Genomic DNA, 20,384 nt, shown 5'->3' with positions numbered 1-20,384 from the left:
TCTCTCCATGGACGATGTGTCCCTCCTCCATCACTTGGAATTCATGGCCCGAAATCATGTGAAGATGGCGTACATGTCGGCTGCCATATATCGGACTGCTCAGAATCTCCCTCTCCATGCTACTAAAGCATTTATGGAGGAGGCAAAACAGGAGTTTGATCGAATGAAGGAGCTGAAGGAGGAGCTTGAGATGAAGGTAGCCAAGCTGGAGAAGGACTTGAAGAATGAGGAGGCGAGTTCCCAGTCATTGGCGGCTTCTTTGAGATTGGCTGAGGACGCAGTCCTGATGCACAAGGATAGTTATGTTACCTCTTATCGAGAGGTGCTGCGCCTGAGGGAGGAGCTCGACCATGCCCGGGAAGATTATTCTGAGCTTTAGGGTCATCTCGTTGGCAGCGTGACTGCTGCTTACGAGAACTTGAAGGATCAAGTTCGGGTCATTGCTCCCGAGGCCGACCTCACCCTTTTTAGCCTGGATAATATTGTCAGGGATGACAAGATTGTCCCTGATGATGAGGATGATGATGATGATGTCGTTCCTCGTGTGTCTTCTACCAAAGTGCCGACCTCTTCGGTTCCCCCCGCTGTGCCTGACCCGGATTGCCAGATCCTGAATTGGGAGGATGGAATTGTGGATGCTGTGCCGATCCAGACTCGCCCTCCTTCTCCTTGTCCTGATGCTGCCAAGAAAGCTCCTGATGCTTGTTGATTTTTTTCTTAAAATTTTGTGTAGTTGGCCCGGCTTGTGGGCTTTTTAGAACTCTTTTATTTATTTGCTGATACTTCTTAGTTGCTTATCTAGCAACTTTTTATTTTGAAAAACAAACAATAGCCTGCTATCTTTTGATAGTAGTCTTTGGTGGCCTTTCGAGGCCTTATAACTCTGTAAAAAGTAGTCTTTTGACTAGGCATCTTTTCTGTTTTCTGCTGATGTCGAAATCTTGCGGCTCGACCTTCTTGGGTTGTTTTTGTTATGTTATTTGTAGCTTAAATCCTTTGAGGTCATGATTGTAGGGGTCCAACTTGTTTCTTTGGTTTTCTTTGCTTTGTATGCTTTTGTTGGTCCCCTTCTAAGCTATTCTCGTAATCCTGTGTCTTGGACCTTTGCTAGGTCTCCTTTAGGGATTACTTTTATGACTTTCCAGTTGTAGGAGTCCGACTTCATTAGACCGGTCTCCTTTAAGTTATTTGTAGTCCTCTTTCTTGGATCTTTGTCAGATCTCTTTCAGGGACTATTTTGATAACTTTTAAGTAGTAGGAGTCCGACTTGGTTATACCGGTCTCCTTTAAGTTATTTTTGTAGTCCTCTTTCTTGGATCTTTGTCAGATCTCTTTCAGGGACTATTTTGATAACTTTTAAGTAGTAGGAGTCTGACTTGGTTATACCGGTCTCCTTTAAGTTATTTTTGTAGTCCTCTTTCTTGGATCTTTGTCAGATCTCTTTCAGGGACTATTTTGATAACTTTTAAGTAGTAGGAGTCCGACTTGGTTATACCGGTCTCCTTTAAGTTATTTTTGTAGTCCTCTTTCTTGGATCTTTGTCAGATCTCTTTCAGGGACTATTTTGATAACTTTTAAGTAGTAGGAGTCCGACTTGGTTATACCGGTCTCCTTTAAGTTATTTTTGTAGTCCTCTTTCTTGGATCTTTGTTAGATCTCTTTCAGGGACTATTTTGATAACTTTTCATTTTGGGCTGACTTTTTTCATGTCGAGCCCTTCTAAGTTAAAGTAATCCTCTTTAATAGGGTTGGCCAGACCTCTTTCCAGGGTTTACTTATAACTTAGGTTGACTTGGTCCGACTTCTCAACGTCGGCCAGTCTTTAAGTTATTATTTTAGCAATCCGTAAGACCTCGTCAGGCTCTTTTTTAGATCACTTTTGATAACTTCTTACATTATTCTGTATTCATCTTTGCCGATTTGTAGAAAGTGGTTTTCATCTCTAGATCGTCCTTTGGGTGAATCGCGTTTTTACCTTTATCGGACGGTTGTCTTTGTCGTGATCGTGCAGTGAAATGGTTTTTCACTTTCTGCCGTGTTGCTTTATAATCGGACGATGAATACTTCAGATTAATGCGTCTTGAAATCTTTGTAGAATATCTAAAATGTATTTTATTCAAAGAAAGAATGCAAATATATACATATGGGATTGTTTGAGTTTCAACTTGGTGCCTCATTAAAAAACCTTTTCAGGAAAAAGAGTGCGTCCAATGATGAAATCCTTTATCCTTTCTAACTGTAGTACCTTCTGAGGTTGCAGGCGTGCCATGACCTGGGAAGCTCTCATCCATCGAGTTCGGACAGTCTGTAGTAGCCCTTTCCAAGTACTTCTACAACTCGGTAGGGTCCTTTCCAGTTTGCTGCCAGCTTTCCCTCTCCTGGTCGAATTGTTCCAATATCATTTCGAATTAGGATGAGATCATTCTCTGCAAAACTTCTTGGTACTACCTTTTGATTATATCTGGAAGCCATTCGGCATTTTAGAGCTTCTTCCCTGATCCGGGATCTTTCTTGGATTTCGGGTAACAAGTCGAGCTCTTCTATCTGAAGTTGGGGGTTTGCTCCCTCATTGTAGTGAACTACTCTAAGCGACCCTTCTTCAATCTCTACTGGAATCATCGCCTTTATTCCGTATGCTAATCGGAAGGGGGATTCCTTTGTGGTGGAATGTGGTGTTGTTCGGTATGCCCACAGGACCTGTGGAAGCTCTTCTGCCCAGGTTCCCTTTGCATCTTGTAATCTCCGTTTTAATCCGGCCAATATGACTTTGTTAGCAGCTTCGGCCTACCCATTGGCTTGTGGATGTTCGACGGAGGTGTACTGGTGCTTTATACTCAAGTCGGCTACTAGTTTTCTGAAGCCTGCATCTGTGAATTGGGTGCCATTGTCTGTGGTTATTGAATATGGAACCCCGAACCTTTTGACAATATTTCTATATAAGAATTTCCGGCTTCTTTGAGTGGTGGCATTGGCCAGGGGCTCTACCTCGATCCACTTTGTAAAGTAATCTACCCCTATTATGAGGAATTTAACTTGTCCTGATCCCTGTGGGAATGGACCGAGAAGATCGAGTCCCCATTTTGCAAACGGCCAAGGTGAGGTCACGTTGATGAGCTCTTCTGGAGGGGCGATGTGAAAGTTGGCATGTTTCTGACATTGTGGGCATGTCTTTACAAATTTTGTGGCTTCTTTCTGTAGAGTTGGCCAATAAAATCCCGCCCGGAGTACTTTTTTGGTGAGAGCTCATGCTCCGAGATGATTGCCACAAATACCGCCGTGTATTTCTTCTAGCATTTCCTCTGTGTTGGAGGTTGGTACACATTTTAGTAGAGGTGTTGAGATTCCTCTTTTGTACAGGATGTTGTTTATGATGGTGTAGTACTGTGCCTCCCTTTTTAACCTCTTTGCCTCATTTTCTTCTGTGGGGAGTGTTCCTGTTCTGAGGTAGTTGGCTATAGGGGTCATCCATCCTTGGTCCTGATTTGTTATGGTCAAGACTTTTTCCTCTTCCGAGATTGACGGGTTCTGCAACATTTCCTGGATGAGGCTTCTATTGTTGCCCCCTGGTTTGGTGCTGGCTAGTTTTGAGAGTGCGTCAGCTCGGGCATTTTGTTCGCGGGGTATGTGGCAGATCTTATAATCCCCTATTTGTCCGAGCTGTTCCTTGGTTTTATCTAAATACTTTTTCATGGTGGGGTCTTTGGCTTGGTAGCTCCCTGTTATTTGTGATGTAACCACTTGTGAATCGCTGTAAATGTTGAGTTTTTGAGCTCCGACTTCTTTAGCCAGCTTCAAACCAGCTAATAATGCTTCATATTCCGCCTGGTTGTTTGAGGCGGGGAACCCAAACTTGAGGGAGAGCTCAACTTGGGTTCCTTGGTTGCTTTCTATTATCACGCCCGCACCACTTCCAGTTTTATTTGAAGAACCGTCCACGTAAAGATTCCATTCTGTGGGGGTTTCTAGGGCATCTGTGAATTCTATGATAAAATTGGCCAGATACTGTGACTTAATGGCCGTCCAAGCTTCATATTGGAGATCAAACTCTGACAACTCGACTGCCCATTGTAAAATTCTGCCTGCTAGGTCTGTTTTCTGCAATATTCCTTTTATGGGCTGATTAGTTCGAACCTTAATGGTGTGAGCCTGGAAGTACGGGCGGAGTCGTCGAGACGTTAGGATAAGAGTATAGGAAAATTTTTCTATTTTCTGGTAGTTCAGCTCGGATCCCTGTAGTGCCTTGCTAATGAAATAGACGGGTTGTTGCCCATTTTCGTCTTCTCTGACTAGTGCTGAGGCTATTGCCCGACTCCCTACTGCGAGATATAATATGAGCGGTTCTCCTTCTCGTGGTCGAGATAGGATAGGTGGCCGTCCTAAGAATTCCTTAAAGTCTTTGAAGGCTTGCTCACATTCTGTCGTCCATTCGAACTGTTTTCCCTTTCTTAGAGTGGCATAGAAGGGGAGAGATCTTATCGCAGCTCCTGCTAAGAATCGGGATAGGGCGGCCAATCTCCCGTTGAGTTGTTGTACTTCTTTGACACAGGTTGGGGTCTTCATGTTGAGTATGGCTTGACATTTGTCTGGATTTGCTTCAATTCCCCTTTGTGTGAGCATGAAACCTAAGAATTTGCCTGCTTCTACTGCGAAGGTACATTTTGCGGGATTGAGTCGCATGTTGTGTTTCCTTATGGTGTCAAATACTTGAGCCAAGTCAGATAATAATGTATCTTCGGTTTGTGTTTTTATCAACATGTCGTCCATATAAACTTCCATAATTTTTCCGATGTGATCTGAGAAGACTTTGTTCATTAGCCTTTGATAAGTAGCTCCTGCATTCTTGAGATCGAAAGGCATCACGATGTAGCAGTAGTTTGCCTTTGGTGTTAAGAACGAGGTCTTTTCCTGATCTGGTGGGTACATGGGGATTTGGTTGTATCCCGAGTATGCGTCCATAAACGAGAGATATTTATATCCAGAGGAAGCATCTACCAGGGCGTCAATACTTGGGAGTGGGTATGGATCTTTTAGACAAGCTTTGTTGAGATCGGTGTAATCGGTGCACATTCGCCACTTCCCATTTGATTTTTTCACCAAGACAACGTTGGCTAGCCATAGCAGGTATTTAACTTCTCTTATAAATCCGGCTTCGAGTAGTGCTTGTACTTGCTCTTCCACAGCCTGGGATCGCTCTGGCCCAAGCTTTCTTCGTCTCTGCTGTACCGGTCGAGATCCTGGGTAGACCGCCAACTTGTGGCACATTAGCTTAGGGTCTATGCCTGGCATGTCCGCGGCTTTCCATGCAAAGAGGTCGACATTATCTCGTAAGAATTGTATTAGCAATTCTTTTAAATCTCCTTTGAGGATTGTGCCGATATTAGTTGTTTTTTCCGAGGTGTCCCCGATCTGAATTTTTTCTATCTCGCCCTCTGGTTTGGGGCGAAGATCTTCTCGTCGTTGGGCTCCGCCCAACTCGATTGCGTGGAACTCTTCTCCTTTACCTCTGAGGTTTAGGCTTTCGTTATAACAGCGACGTGCCATCTTTTGGTCAGCTTTTATCGTGGCTATCCCTTTTGGAGTTGGGAACTTCATACATAGGTGTGGGGTCGAGACTATTGCGCCAAGTTGGTTGAGTGTTGTCCGACCTATGAGAGCATTGTAAGCTGAACTTACATCGACTACGATGTAGTCTATTTTGAGGGTCCTGGATTGGTCTCCTTTTCCGAAGGTTGTATGTAGTGATATATATCCTAGTGGTCGAACCGGGGTATCTCCTAACCCGAACAGACTATTTGGATATGCCTTAAGTTCTTTTTCTTCTAAGCCGAGTTTGTCAAAGGCTGTCTTGAATAAGATGTCGGCAGAACTCCCTTGGTCTATTAAGGTGCGGTGTAGGTTGGCGTTTGCCAATATGATGGTGATGACCATGGGATCGTCGTGTCCTGTGATGATGCCGGACGCGTCCTCCTTAGTGAATGTTATCGCTGGGATGTTGAGTGCTTCCTCCTCTCCTTCGACATGATATACTTCTTTGAGATACCTTTTGCGGAAAGATTTGGAGATCCCTCCTGCTGCGAATCCGCCATGTATCATGTGGACATGTCTTTCTGGTGTCCGAGGTGATCGTTCTGTTCGCTCGGTATCTTCATCCCTTCGTCTTTTTCTTTGATCATCATCTCGGGTGGCCAGGAATCGATCTAATTTTCCTTCCCTTACCAATTTTTCTATGATATTTTTTAAGTCGAAGCATTCGTTGGTGGCGTGTCCTTTGACCCTATGATATTCACAATATTCCTTCCGATTTCCTCCTCCCATTTTCCTTTGAGGGGCCTTGCTGGGGGAATTTTTTCTGTATGACAGACTTCTTTGTATATTTCGACTAGGGATGCTCTGAGGGGAGTATAATTATGGTATTTTTTAATTTTCTCCCCTTGTCGGTCTTCTTTTTGTTTAGATTCTTTGTCTTTGTCACGGTAGGAGGCCCCCGATTTTGAGGTCTCTCCTAACCGAGCGTTTTCTTCCATGTTGATGTATTTTTTTGCCCGTTTCTGCACTTCGTCTAAGGAGGTCGGGTACTTTTTTGATATAGACTGGCTGAAAGGTCCCTCTCGTAGGCCGTTGATAAGTCCCATGATGGCGGCCTCTGTGGGTAAGCTTTGTATGTCCATGCATGTTTTGTTGAATCTTTCCATGTAGCTGCGGAGGCTCTCCCGATCTCCTTGCTTGATCCCTAGTAGACTAGGGGCGTGTTTAGCTTTATCTTTCTGGATGGAGAATCTGGCGAGGAACTTTCTGGCCAGATCATCGAAGTTTGAGATGGACTTGGGAGGTAAGCTGTCGAACCATCTGATCGCCGTCTTCGTGAGGGTTGTTGGAAAGGTTTTACAGCGAACGGCATTTGAGGCATCGGTAAGGTACATTCTACTTCTGAAATTGCTGAGATGATGGTTGGGATCGGTGGTGCCGTCGTACAAAATCATATCCGGGAGTTTGAAGTCTTTTGGAATTTTGGTTTTCATAATTTCTCTGGTGAATGGATCCTGTTCTTTGCGTGAGCTTTCCTCAGGAGTGACCCGAGGGGCTTTTAATTTGAGATCAGCTTCTAATTGCTGTAACTTGTCTTCCAATTCTCGACGTCGCCGTATCTCTCTTTGTAGATCCTTTCCGACCTCTCGTTGTTGTTGAGTTTCTTTCTCGAGTTGCTTTAAACGGTCTTGAAGTGCGTCTATTATCCCTGGATTTGATGAGTCTTTTTCTCCGTTAGATTCCGGAGTATCCTTTAGCGTGGTGTCTGCGTTCTTGTGCGGTGTTCTGTTTTTCAGATCTGAATTGTGGTCGTTGTCATGGCCGTCTGCCATGGTGTTGGGATGACTTCCAGGTCTCTGGCAACGGCACCAATGTTCCGAGGGTTACCTGAAACTGGAGGTCGATCTCGGACGAGATTTTCTGTACTGGTCGGAGCCGACGTGTCCGGTCGGTGGATGACGTCCAGAGCGGGTGCGTCCGATTTGTTGGATTGGCTGTACTGCTGATCCTTCATCACCGGAAGGTGGGGGGTACCTGCAAGAGACTCCGATGTTTAAGTTATCATGGGTATTAGGCAGGTTTTTTGTAGAATCAGAGTATGAGTTATACCTGGGTGCTCCAGTGTATTTATAGTAGTGGGGGCTGACCTTTCTGATAAGATAAGTTTAGTTATCTTATCTTATCTTATCTTATCCTGTTTAGGATGAAGTCAGCTTTATTTTTAAGGGAACCGCCTTTATCTCTATAGGCTGGGATTGCCTTTGGATTTGGGTCGTGTTCCTCTATTTGGGCCCTTTATTGGGCTTTCCTATCGATTTGGCCGAGCTCTTTAGAAGAGGTCGGGTAGTCTGACCTGAAGAGGTCGGTCGCTTTGTCGCCAATCATCCCGGGTCGGGTAACTCGACCCAGGGTATGAACAGTGAGTAATGAAGATAGTGAGTGATTGTCACGGGTCACCCCTTCATTCTGACTTAACTGAATTAAGTACAAGAGTATATCTTGGAGAAGAAGTAGGTGTGAATTGAAGGAAAAACAATAGTACTTGCATTAATTCATGAAGAACAGCAGAGCTCTTCACCTTAATCTATGAGGTGTAGAAACTCCACCGTAGAAAATACATAAGTGAAAGAGGTCTAGGCGTGGCCGTGAGGCCAGCCTCCAAACGTGAACAATGCCTCTCGAAGATGATAAATCCTAAAGGCTCTAATAAAATAGTAAAAAGTGCTATTTATACTGAACTAGTTACTAGGGTTTACAGAAAATAAGTAACTAAGTGCAGATAGTGCAGAAATTCACTTTTGGGGCCCACTTGGTGTGTTCTTGGGCTGAGTATTGAGCTTTACACGTGCATAGGCCATTCTTGGAGTTAAACGCTAGCTTGGGTTCCAGTTTGGGCGTTTTACACCAAAAAAGGTGCCAGTTCTGGCGTTTTACGCCAGAAATCTTAGGTGGGCGTTTGAACATTAGTTTGGGCCATCAAATCTCAGGCAAAGTATGAACTATTATATATTTCTAGAAAACCCAGTATGTTTACTTTCCAACGCAATTAAGAGCGCGCCAATTGGGCTTCTGTAGCTCCAGAAAATCAATTTCGAGTGCAGCAGGGTCAGAATCCAACAGCATCTGCAGTCCTTTCTCAGCCTCTGAATCAGATTTTTGCTCAGGTCCCTCAATTTCAGCCAGAAAATACTTGAAATCACAGAAAAATACACAAACTCATAGTAAAGTCTAGAAATGTAATTTTTGAATAAAAACTAATAAAAATATAATAAAAAGTAACTAAAACATACTAAAAACTATATAAAAATAGTGCCAAAAAGGGTATAAATTATCCGCTCATCACAACCGAACCAGGATACATGATGGTGTCAGCTTCTCTCTTCCCTACTCTATTCTGTTTTCTGATATTCATGAGACAAAATGAAATTGTCTCATAAATTTTCCGCTGCTGAGTTCAAACAGATTCAGATTGCAAGTTTTTTTTAAAAAGGGTTATTACAGTAACTTAAAAGAAGGTCATAGATTTAACCCCCCATTCTCTAAGCCTTCTACAACCTTCAATTGGTATCAGGAGCCTTGGTCTCAAAAATCAAGCTTCACCGCTTGGAGCAAAGGTCTAATGGCGAACAACTTGGGCACAACCACGGTTACCTACACTCTAACTGAAAGCCAGTCAAATAATAGGCCTCCTTTGTTCAACGGGAAGAACTATGCCTATTGAAAAGAGAGGATGAGGATCTTCATTCAATCCATTGACTACAACATATGAAAGATTGTTGTGAGCGGTCCCAAGATTCCAACTAAAACAAGTGCTGATGGAGTGGTGACTCCAAAAGAAGAAGCTGAATGGAATGAAGACGACAAGAAGAAGATAGAGCTGAATGCTAAAACCATCAACCTTCTTTACTGTGCTATCAATTTTGAAGAGTACCGAAAGGTGTTTAGATACAAGACAGCTAAAGAAATTTGGGAAAAACTTCAGGTTACACACAAAGGCATTAAACAGGTCAAAGAAAAGAGGATTGATATGCTGCGAAAAGAGTACGAGATGTTCAACATGAAGGATGGAGAAAGCATTGATGAAGTGTTTGAGAGATTCTCAATCATAATCAACAACCTTGATGCTATGGGTACAAACTACTCAGAACAAACCCTAGTGAGAAAACTCCTTAGAAGCCTCACAAAAGAATGGAAAACCACTGCCACTGTCCTAGTTGAATGTAATAACCTAAGCGCTATAACCTATGATGAGCTAAGAGGAAAACTCCTTACTATGAAACCACACACACAAACCCAGACTCAAAGAAAAAGGGAATAGCCCTCAAGTCAAAAATAGAATAAAAAGAGAGTGAGTCTAGTGATGATATTTCAGATGATGAGCTTATGTTTTTTGTTAGGAGATTTAGAAGGATTATGAAGAACAAGGGCAAGTACAAGGTTCAAGATCAAAGGAAAACAAGATGGACTTGAGCAAGGTGACTTGTTATCATTGCAAGGAGGCTGGACATTTCAAGCTAAACTGTCCGAAGCTCAAGAAGGAGGACAAAGGAAAGAAAGAAAAGAAAAGAGTGCTCATGGCAGCTTGGGAGGATCTTGAGAATGACTCAAATGAGGAAGAAGATTCTGAAGGTGAAGATAAAATCTGCTTCATGGCTGGTAATAATAATCTTGATGAGATTTGCCTAGCATCCAAGAACAAAAGGGATATATGGTACTTGGATAGCGGATGCTCAAGGCACATGACTAGAAGGTCAACTTTCTTCATCAAACTAAACAAGTATGATGGAGGTTTTGTGACCTTTGGAGATGATGGTAAAGGTAAAATAGTGGCTGTTGGAAAAGTAGGTAATAATCACTCCACTTTCATTGATGATGTCTTTTTGGTAAATGGGTTGAGGCACAACCTTTTGAGTATAAGTCAACTTTGTGATCTAGGATATTTAGTGACTTTCAAAAGATTTGAATGCTGTGTGATAAATGAAAATACCAATGAAGTACTTTTTGTTGCTTAGTGTTGCAATAATGTGTATGGACTTACCCTTGATGAACTAAAGGATCAAAATGTAGCCTGTTTTCATTCTAAAGAATCTGAAAAGTGGCTATGGCACAAGAGAATGGGTCATGCAAGTATGTTTCAATTAAACAAACTTGTAAAGAAAGGTTTAGTAAGAGGTCTTCCTTTGATAAGGTTTGAAAAAGACATCACTTGTGATGCTTGCCAAATGGGAAAACAAACAAAAAGTTCATTTAAGTCAAAGGAAGACATATCTACTAAAAGGCCACTTGAATTGCTACATATTGATTTATTTGGTCCAATAAGAACTCAAAGCCTAGGTGGTAAATATTATGGTTTAGTGATTGTGGATGACTATACTAGGTTTGGTTGGGTTTTATTTCTTGCACAAAAAAATGAAGCCTTTTCGGCCTTTGAAGCTTTTAGCAAGAAAATTCAAAATGAAAAGGATTTAAAGATCTCTTCTATAAGAAGTGATCATGGAACTGAATTTGAAAACCATTTGTTTGAATCCTTTTGTGAGGAATTTGGAATATCTCACAACTTCTCTTGTCCAAGAACACCACAACAAAATGGTGTTGTAGAAAGAAGAAATAGAAGCATTCAAGAAATGACAAGAGCTATGCTTTGTGAGAGAAATGTTCCAAAATTTCTTTGGGTTGAAGCGGTTAACACGGCTTGCCACATTTTGAATAGAACCATCATAAGGAAATTTTTGAAGAAAATTCTTTATGAACTTTGGAAAGGTTACCCACCAAACTTGGACTACTTGCACATCTTTGGATGCAAATGCTTTGTGCTTAATAACAAAGATAATTTGGAGAAATTTGATCCAAAGGCGTATGAATGTTTGTTTGTAGGATATTCCACAACTAGTAAAGCATATAGGGTTTATCATCAAGATACTAGGATAATTGAGGAGTCCATACATGTTACATTTTGTGATATTAATTTGGTTCAAAGTATTTTGGAAGACTGTGATGCAGGGAATCAAGCTCAAAAGGACGATGAAACTGCACAAAATCATGAAGATGGAAATTCTGGACAAGATGAACCAGAAACTATAGTTGCTGAAAATTTAAGAGACAATTCTATTTTGTCTCATGAATCTGAAGGAGAACCTGAAACCAGCAGTTCCCAGAATCCCTTGGTAACTGAATCTGCCTCCAAGTCCACCAGACCTCGTGAATGGAGATTCTTGAAGAATTAACTTGAGGAATTTGTCATTGGGGACGTCTCTCATGGGGTTAAAACTCGGTCTTCAACTAGAAAGGCAAATGAAGGAACAAACATTGCCCTTCTTCTCAAATGGAGCCTCAAAATGTCAAGGAAGCCCTTGATGACCCTTCTTGGGTAAAGGCAATGGAAGATGAGCTTCATGAGTTTGAAAAGAACCAAGTTTGGACATTGGTTCCAAGGCTGAATGAAAAGAAAGTGACCGGCACCAAGTGGATTTTTCGGAATAAGCTAGGAGAAGATGGTAGCATTGCAAGAAATAAAGCGAGGCTAGTGGAAAAAGGATATGGCCAAGAAGAAGGAATAGTCTTTGATGAATCCGTTGCCTCTGTTGTCTGAATGGAAGCCATAAGACTTCTTTTAGCTTATGCTGCCTTTTGTGGTTTTAAATTATATCAAATGGATGTGAAATGTGCATTCTTAAATGGTGTGATAGATAGGAAAGTGTATGTGGAGCTGCCACCAGGTTTTGAAAATAAAGAATTTTCCAACCATGTTTTCAAATTATCAAAAGCTCTCTATGGTTTGAGACAAGCTCTTAAAGCTTGGTATGAGAAACTTAGCTCTTTTCTTTTGAAAAATGGTTTTCAAAGAGGCACCACAGACACTACTCTAGTTATAAAAAATTCTAATGATTCTTTCATTCTAGTCCAAATATATGTTGATGACATTATTTTTGGATAAGCCAATGAATCCCTATGTACTGAATTTGGAAAACTCATGACAAGTGAATTTGACATGAGTATGATGGGTGAACTTAATTTTTTCCTTGGGCTGCAAATTAAACAAACTAAAAAAGGTATTTTCATTCATCAAGAGAAGTATGCCAAGGAACTAGTTAAGAAATTTGGTATGGACAATGCCAAACCCATGGGAACTCCCATGCACCCTAATTCAAAATTAGACAAGGGAGAAACTGAGAAAGATGTAGATGAGACTAGGTATAGAAGAATGATTGGCTCTCTTATGTATTTTACTTCCTCTAGACCTGATATTGTGCAAAGCGTTGGAATGTGTTCAAGATTCCAATCTAAACCAAAAGAGTCTTGGTGCACGAAATTGTGATCATCAATGGCGCCAACAACTTGGTACACACAATTGTAATCTCAACTCTTTGTCACAACTCCGCACAACTAACCAGCAAGTGCACTGGGTCGTCCAAGTAATAAACCTTACGTGAGTAAGGGTCGATCCCACGGAGATTGTCAGCTTGAAGCAAGCTATGGTCATCTTGTAAATCTCAGTCAGGCGGATTCAAATGGTTATGGAGAATTGATAATTAAAAGATAAATAAAACATAAAATAGGATAGAGATACTTATGTAATTCATTGGTGAGAATTTCAGATAAGCGTATGAAGATGCTTTGTTCCTTCTGAACCTCTGCTTTCCTATTGCCTTCTTCCAATCATTCATACTCCTTTCCATGGCAAGCTTATGTTGGGTTTCACCATTGTCAATGGCTACCTCCCGTCCTCTTAGTGAAAGTGGTCCAAATGCGCTATCACCGCACGGCTAATCATCTGTCGGTTCTCGATCATGTTAGAATAGGATCCATTGATCCTTTTGCATCTGTCACTACGCCCAACACTCGCGAGTTTAAAGCTCGTCACATTCATCCCTTCCCAGATCCTACTCGGAATACCACAGACAAGGTTTAGACTTTCCGGATCTCAAGAATGCTGCCAATTGATTCTGGCTTATACCACGAAGACTCTGATCTCATGGAATGGAAGGCTTGGTTGTCAGGCGAGGCAACCATGCGTCATGAACCAGGAGGCTAAGAGATACGCACTCAAGCTATTGCAAGTAGAATGGAAGTGGTTGTCAGGCACGCGTTCATAGGTAAGAATGATGATGAGTGTCACGGATCATCACATTCTTAAGGTTGAAGAACGAGTGTATATCTTAGAGAAGAAGTAGGCGTGAATTGAATAGAAAACAGTAGTACTTTGCATTAATTCATGAGGAATAGCAGAGCTCCACACCTTAATCTATGGTGTGTAAAAACTCCATCGTTGAAAATACAAAAGTAATGAAGGTCCAGGAATGGCCGAATGGCCAGCCCCCATAAAGGTCTAAGATAGCATAAGACTAATCAAAGATGGATGAAAATACAATAGCAAAAGGTCCTATTTATAGAGAGCTAGTAGCCTAGGGTTACAGAAAAAAGTAATTAATGCAGAAATCTTCTTTTAGGCCCACTTGGTGTGTGCTTGGGCTGAGCATTGAAGCTTTCACATGTAGAGACTTTTCTTGGAGTTAAATGCCAGCTTTTGTGCCAGTTTGGGCGTTTAACTCCAGCTTTTATGCCAGTTCTGGCGTTTTGACGCCAAAATTTCTATGCTGACTTGGAATGCCAATTTGGGCCATCAAATCTCGGAAAAAATATGGAGTATTATATATTGCTGAAAAGCCCAGGATGTCTACGTTCTAATGCAATTGAGAGCACACCAATTGGTCTTCTGTAGCTCCAGAAAATCCACTTCGAGTGCAGGGAGATCAGAATCCAACAGCATCTGCAGTCCTTTTTCAGCCTCTGAATCAGATTTTTGCTCAGGTCCCTCAATTTCAGCCAGAAAATACCTGAAATCACAGAAAAACACACAAACTCATAGTAAAGTCCAGAAATGTGATTTTTATTTAAAAACTAATAAAAACATAATAAAAACTAACTAAAATATACTAGAAACATGCTAAAAATAATGCCAAAAAGCGTATAAATTATCCGCTCATCACAACACCAAACTTAAATTGTTGCTTGTCCCTAAGAAACTAAAAACAAAGTAGGATAAAAAGGAGAGAATATACAATGAATTCCAAAAACATCTATGAAGATCAGTCTTAATTAGATGAGCGGGGCTTTTAGCTTTTTGCTTCTGAACAGTTTTGGCATCTCACTTTATCCTTTGAAGTTTAGAATGATTGGCATCTATAGGAACTCAGAATTTAGATAGTGTTATTGATTTTCCTAGTTTAGTATTGTTGATTCTTGAACACAGTTACTTTATGAGTCTTGGCCGTGACCCTAAGCATTTTGTTTTCCAGTATTACCACCGGATACATAAATGCCACAGACACATAATTGGGTGAACCTTTTCACATTGTGACTCAGATTTGCTAAAGTCCCAAATTAGAGGTGTCTAGAGCTCTTAAGCACACTCTTTTTGCTTTGGACCACGACTTTAACCGCTCAGTCTCAAGCTTTTCACTTGACACCTTCACGCCACAAGCACATGGTTAGGGATAGCTTGGTTTAGCCGCTTAGGCCAGGATTTTATTCCTGTGGGCCCTCCTATCCACTGATGCTCAAAGCCTTGGATCCTTTTTATTTTACCCTTGCCTTTTGGTTTAAATGGCTATTGGCTTTTTCTGCTTGCTTTTTCTTTTTCTTTCTTTTAATTTTTTTTCGCTTCTTTTTTTTCTTTTTTTTTTCCGCAAGCTTTTCACTATTTTTTCTTACTTCAAGAATCAATTTTATGATTTTTCAGATTATCAATAACATTTTTCCTTTTCCATTATTCTTTCAAGAGCCAACAATTTTAACATTCATAAACAACAAATTCAAAAATATGCACTGTTCAAGCATTCCTTCAGAAAACAAAAAGTATTGACACCACATCAAAATAATTAAACTATTTAAAATTCAAAATTCATGTACTTCTTTTTCTTTTATAATTAAAAACATTTTTCATTTAAGAAAGGTGATGGATTCATAGGATATTCATAGCTTTAAGGCATAGACACTAAGACACTAATGATCATGTAATAAAGACACAAACATAAATAAAACATAAAGCATATGATTCGAAAAACAGAAAAAATAAGAGCAAGAAAATAAAAGAACGGGTCCACCTTAGTGATGGCGGCTTGTTCTTCCTCTTGAAGATCTTATGGAGTGCTTGAGCTCCTCAATGTCTCTTACTTGCCTTTGTTGCTCCTCCCTCATGACTCTTTGGTCTTCTCTAATTTCATAGAGGAGGATGGAATGCTCTTGGTGCTCCACCCTTAGTTGTCCCATATTGGAACTTAATTCTCCTAGGGAGGTGTTGATTTGCTCCCAATAGTTTTGTGGAGGAAAATGCATCCCTTGAGGCATCTCAGGGATTTCATGATGAGGAATTTCCTCATGCTCTTGCCCATGAGTGAGATCTCTTGTTTGCTCCATCCTTTTCTTAGTGATGGGCTTGTCCTCATCAATAAGGATGTCTTCCTCTATGTCAATTCCAGCCGAATTGCAGAGGTGACAAATGAGATGAGGGAAGGCTAACCTTGCCAAAGTAGAGGACTTGTCCGCCACCTAGTAGAGTTCTAGGGATATAACCTCATGAACTTCTACTCCCTCTCCAATCATGATGCTATGGATCATGATAGCCCGGTCTATAGTAATTTCAGACTGGTTGCTAGTGGGAATAATTGAGCGTTGGATGAACTCCAACCATCCTCTAGCCACAGGCTTGAGGTCATGCATTCTTAGTTGAACCGGCTTCCCTCTTGAATCTCTCTTCCATTGAGCGCCCTCTTCACAAATATCTATGAGGACTTGGTCCAACTTTTGATCAAAGTTGACCCTTCTAGCGTAGGGGCGTGCATCTCCTTGCATCATGGGCAAGTTGAATGCTAACCTTACATTTTTCAGACTGAAATCTAAGTATTTCCCCCGAACCATTGTAAGCCAATTCTTTGGATCCGGGTTCACACTTTGATCATGGTTCTTGGTGATCCATGCATTTGCATAGAACTCTTGAACCATTAAGATTTCGACTTGTTGAATGGGATTGGTGAGAACTTCCCAACCTCTTCTTCGAATCTCATGTCGGATCTCCGGATATTCACCCTTTTTGAGCTTGAAAGGGACCTCGAGGATCACCTTCTTCTTGGCCACAACTTTATAGAAGTGGTCTTGATGCACCCTTGAGATGAATCTCTCCATCTCCCATGACTCAGAGGTGGAAGCTTTCGCCTTCCCTTTCCTCTTTCTATAGGTTTCTCCGGCCTTTGGTGCCATAAATGGTTATGGAAAAATAAAAAGCAACGCTTTTACCACACCAAACTTAGAAGGTTTGCTCATCCTCGAGCAAAAGAAGAAAGAAGAGAGTAGAGGAAGAAGAAATAGAGGAGATAGAGGGGGGTTAGTGTTTCGGCCAAGGGGGTGAGTAGGGTGTATGATGTTGTGTGAAAATGAAGGAGTGAAGATGGGTTTATATAGGAGTGGAGAGAGGGGTAGGTTTCGGCCATGTATGGGTGGGTTTGGGAGGAAAAGTGGTTTGAATTTGAATGGTGAGGTAGGTGGGGTTTTATGATGGATGGATGTGGATTGGTGAAGAGATTATAGAGAAGAGGGTAGGATTTGATAGGTGAGGGGTAGTTGGGGAAGGGTGTTATGGAGAGGTGTGAAGAGGAGAGAGAGAGATGAAGTAGGTGGGGATCCTGTAGGGTCCACAGATCCTGAGGTGTCAAGGATTTCTCATCTCTGCATCATGTGGCGTGTAAACGCCCCCTTGATTGCCAATCCTGGCGTTAAACGCCAAGTTGCTGCCTATTTCTGGCATTTAACGCCAGCTTTTCTCCCCTTTCTGGCATTTAATGACAGCTTTGTGCCCTTTTCTGGCATTAAATGCCAGCTCTGTGCCCATTTCTGGCATTAAACGCCCAGAATGGTGCCAGACTGGGCGTTTAACACCCATTCTGCTACCCTTATTGGCGTTTAAACGCCAGTAAGCTTCTCCTCCAGGGTGTGCTATTTTTAATACTATTTTTCATTCTATTTTTGCTTTTTCAGTTATTTTTGTGACTTCACATGATCATCAACCTACAGAAAACATAAAATAACAATAGAAAATGAATAGATATAATAAAATTAGGTTGCCTCCCAACAAGCGCTTCTTTAATGTCAATAGCTTGACAGTGGGCTCTCATGAAGCTTTACAAATACTCAGAGCATGATGATGGCCTCCCAACACCAAACTTAGAGTTTGAATGTGGGGGCTCTATTTGACTCTGTAATGAGAGAAGCTTTTCATGCTTCCTCTCCATGGTTACAGAGGGAGATCCTTGAGCCTTAAACACAAGGGAGTCCTCATTCACTTGAAGGACCAATTCTCCTCTGTCAACATCAATCACACCTTTTGTTGTGGCTAGGAAGGGTCTGCCAAGGATGATGGATTCATCCATACACTTCCTAGTGTCTAGGATTATGAAATCAGCAGGGATGTAGTGGCCTTCAACCTTTACCAAGATATCCTCTACAAGTCCATACGCCTATTTTCTTGAATTGTCTGCCATCTCTAGTGAGATTATTGCAGCTTGTACCTCAAGGATCCCTAGCTTCTCCATTACAGAGAGAGACTTGAGGTTTATGCTTGACCCTAGGTCACACAGAGTCTTCTCAAAGGTCATGGTGCCTATGGTACAAGGTATTGAGAACTTTCCAGGATCTTGTTTCTTCTGAGGTAATCTCTGCCTAGTCAAGTCATCCAGTTCTTTGGTGAGCAAGGGCGGTTCATCCTCCCAAGTCTCATTACCAAATAACTTGGCATTTAACTTTATGATTGCTCCAAGGTACTTAGCAACTTGCTCTTCAGTAACATCTTCATCCTCTTCAGAGGAAGAATACTCATCAGAGCTCATGAATGGCAGAAGTAAATTTAATGGAATTTCTATGGTCTCTGTATGAGCCTCAGATTCCCATGGTTCCTTATTAGGGAACTCCTTGGAGGCCAGTGGACGTCCATTGAGGTCTTCCTCAGTGAAAATCACTGCCTTTCCCTCCTCTATGCATTCGGCCATGTGGGACGTGTTTATGGCCTTGCATTCTCTCTTTGGGTTCTCTTCTGTATTGCTTGGGAGAGTACTAGGAGGGAGTTCAGTGACTTTCTTACTCAGCTGACCCACTTGTGTCTCCAAATTTCTAATGGAGGACCTTGTTTCAGTCATGAAACTTTGAGTGGTTTTAATTAGATCAGAGACTATGGTTGCTAAGTCAGAGTAGCTCTGCTTAGAATTCTCTGTCTGTTGCTGAGAAGATGATGGAAAAGGCTTGCTATTGCTAAACCTATTTCTTCCCCCACTACTGTTGTTGAAGCCTTGTTGGGGCCTCTGTTGGTCCTTCCATGAGAGATTTAGGTGATTTCTCCATGAAAGATTATAGGTGTTTCCATAGGGTTCTCCCATGTAATTCACCTCTTCCATTGCTGGGTTCTCAGGATCATAAGCTTCTTCTTCAGATGAAGCTTTTTTGGTACTGCCTGTTGCTGCTTGCATTCCAGACAGACTATGAGAAATCATATTGACTTGATGAGTCAATATTTTGTTCTGAGCCAATATGGCATTCAGAGTATCAATCTCAAGAACTCCTTTCTTCTGATTTGTCCCATTATTCACAGGATTCCTTTCAGAAGTTTACATGAATTGGTTATTTGCAATCATTTCAATGAGTTCCTAAGTTTCTGCAGGCGTCTTCTTCAGATGAAGAGATCCTCCAGCAGAGCTGTCCAATGACATCTTGGACAGTTCAGACAGACCATCATAGAAGATTCCTATGATGCTCCATTCTGAAAGCATGTCAGAAGGACACCTTCTGATCAATTGCTTGTATCTTTCCCAAGCTTCATAGAAGGATTCACCTTCTTTCTGTCTAAAGGTTTGGACTTCCACTCTAAGCTTACTCAATTTTTGAGGTGGAAAGAACTTTGCCAAGAAGGCATTGACTAGCTTTTCCCAAGAGTTCAGGCTTTCTTTAGGTTGTGAGTCCAACCATGTCCTAGCTCTGTCTCTTACAGCAAAAGGGAAGAGCATAAGTCTGTAGACCTCAGGGTCAACCCCATTAGTCTTAACAGTATTACAGATTTGCAAGAATTCAGCTAAGAACTGATGAGGATCTTCTAATGGAAGTCCATGAAACTTGCAATTCTGTTGCATTAGAGAAACTAATTGAGGCTAAAGCTCAAAGTTGTTTGCTCCAATGGTAGGGATAGAGATGCTTCTCCGATAAAAGTCGGGAGTAGGTGCAGTAAAGTCACCAAGCACCTTCCTTGCATTGTTGGCATTGTTGTTATTTTCGGCTACCATGGCTTCTTCTTGTTTGAAAATTTCTGTTTGGTCCTCTGAAGAGAGTTGTACTTTAGCTTCTCTTAGCTTTCTCTTCAAGGTCCTTTCAGGTTCAGGATCAGCTTCAACAAGAATGCCCTTGTCCTTGCTCCTGCTCATATGAAAGAGAGGAGAAGAAAGTATGGAATCCTCTATGTCACAGTATAGAGATTCCTTGAGATGTCACAGGAAAAGAAGAATAGAAGGAGGAGGTAGAAGGAGAAAAATTCGAACATATAAAGAAGGAGAAAGTTCGAATTGCACATTGAGGAGGAGTGTTAGTCCTTTAAGTAGAAGAATGTGAGAAAGGGGGAAAGAATTTTCGAAATTAAATTAAAAAGATTTTGAAATAATTAAAAGAGATTTTGAAAAATTGGTTGATGATTTCGAAAATTGAAATTGAGGTAATAGTTAATTGATTTTGAAAACAATTTTTGAAATTAAAAATTAAAAAGATATGATTGAAAATTATTTTGAAAAAGATGTGATTGAGAAGATATGATTGAAAAGATATGATTGAAA

General features: G+C 41.3%; 1 non-coding gene across 1 annotated transcript; it reads left to right on the top strand.

Annotated features, from left to right (window-relative positions):
• Positions 1-19,331: 19,331 nt before the first annotated feature.
• On the top strand, positions 19,332-19,439 carry LOC148579399 (small nucleolar RNA R71). Its single transcript, XR_015895025.1, has one exon. It is a non-coding gene; the product is annotated as a small nucleolar RNA R71 (small nucleolar RNA).
• Positions 19,440-20,384: the final 945 nt, after the last annotated feature.

This window comes from Arachis ipaensis, chromosome B10 (genome assembly GCF_059453495.1).
Source record: "Arachis ipaensis isolate K30076 ecotype BB chromosome B10, ASM5945349v1, whole genome shotgun sequence".
Taxonomy (NCBI): Eukaryota; Viridiplantae; Streptophyta; class Magnoliopsida; order Fabales; family Fabaceae; genus Arachis; species Arachis ipaensis.
The sequence above is the reverse complement of the archived record's forward strand: the minus strand, read 5'-3'. Positions and strand labels throughout refer to the sequence as shown.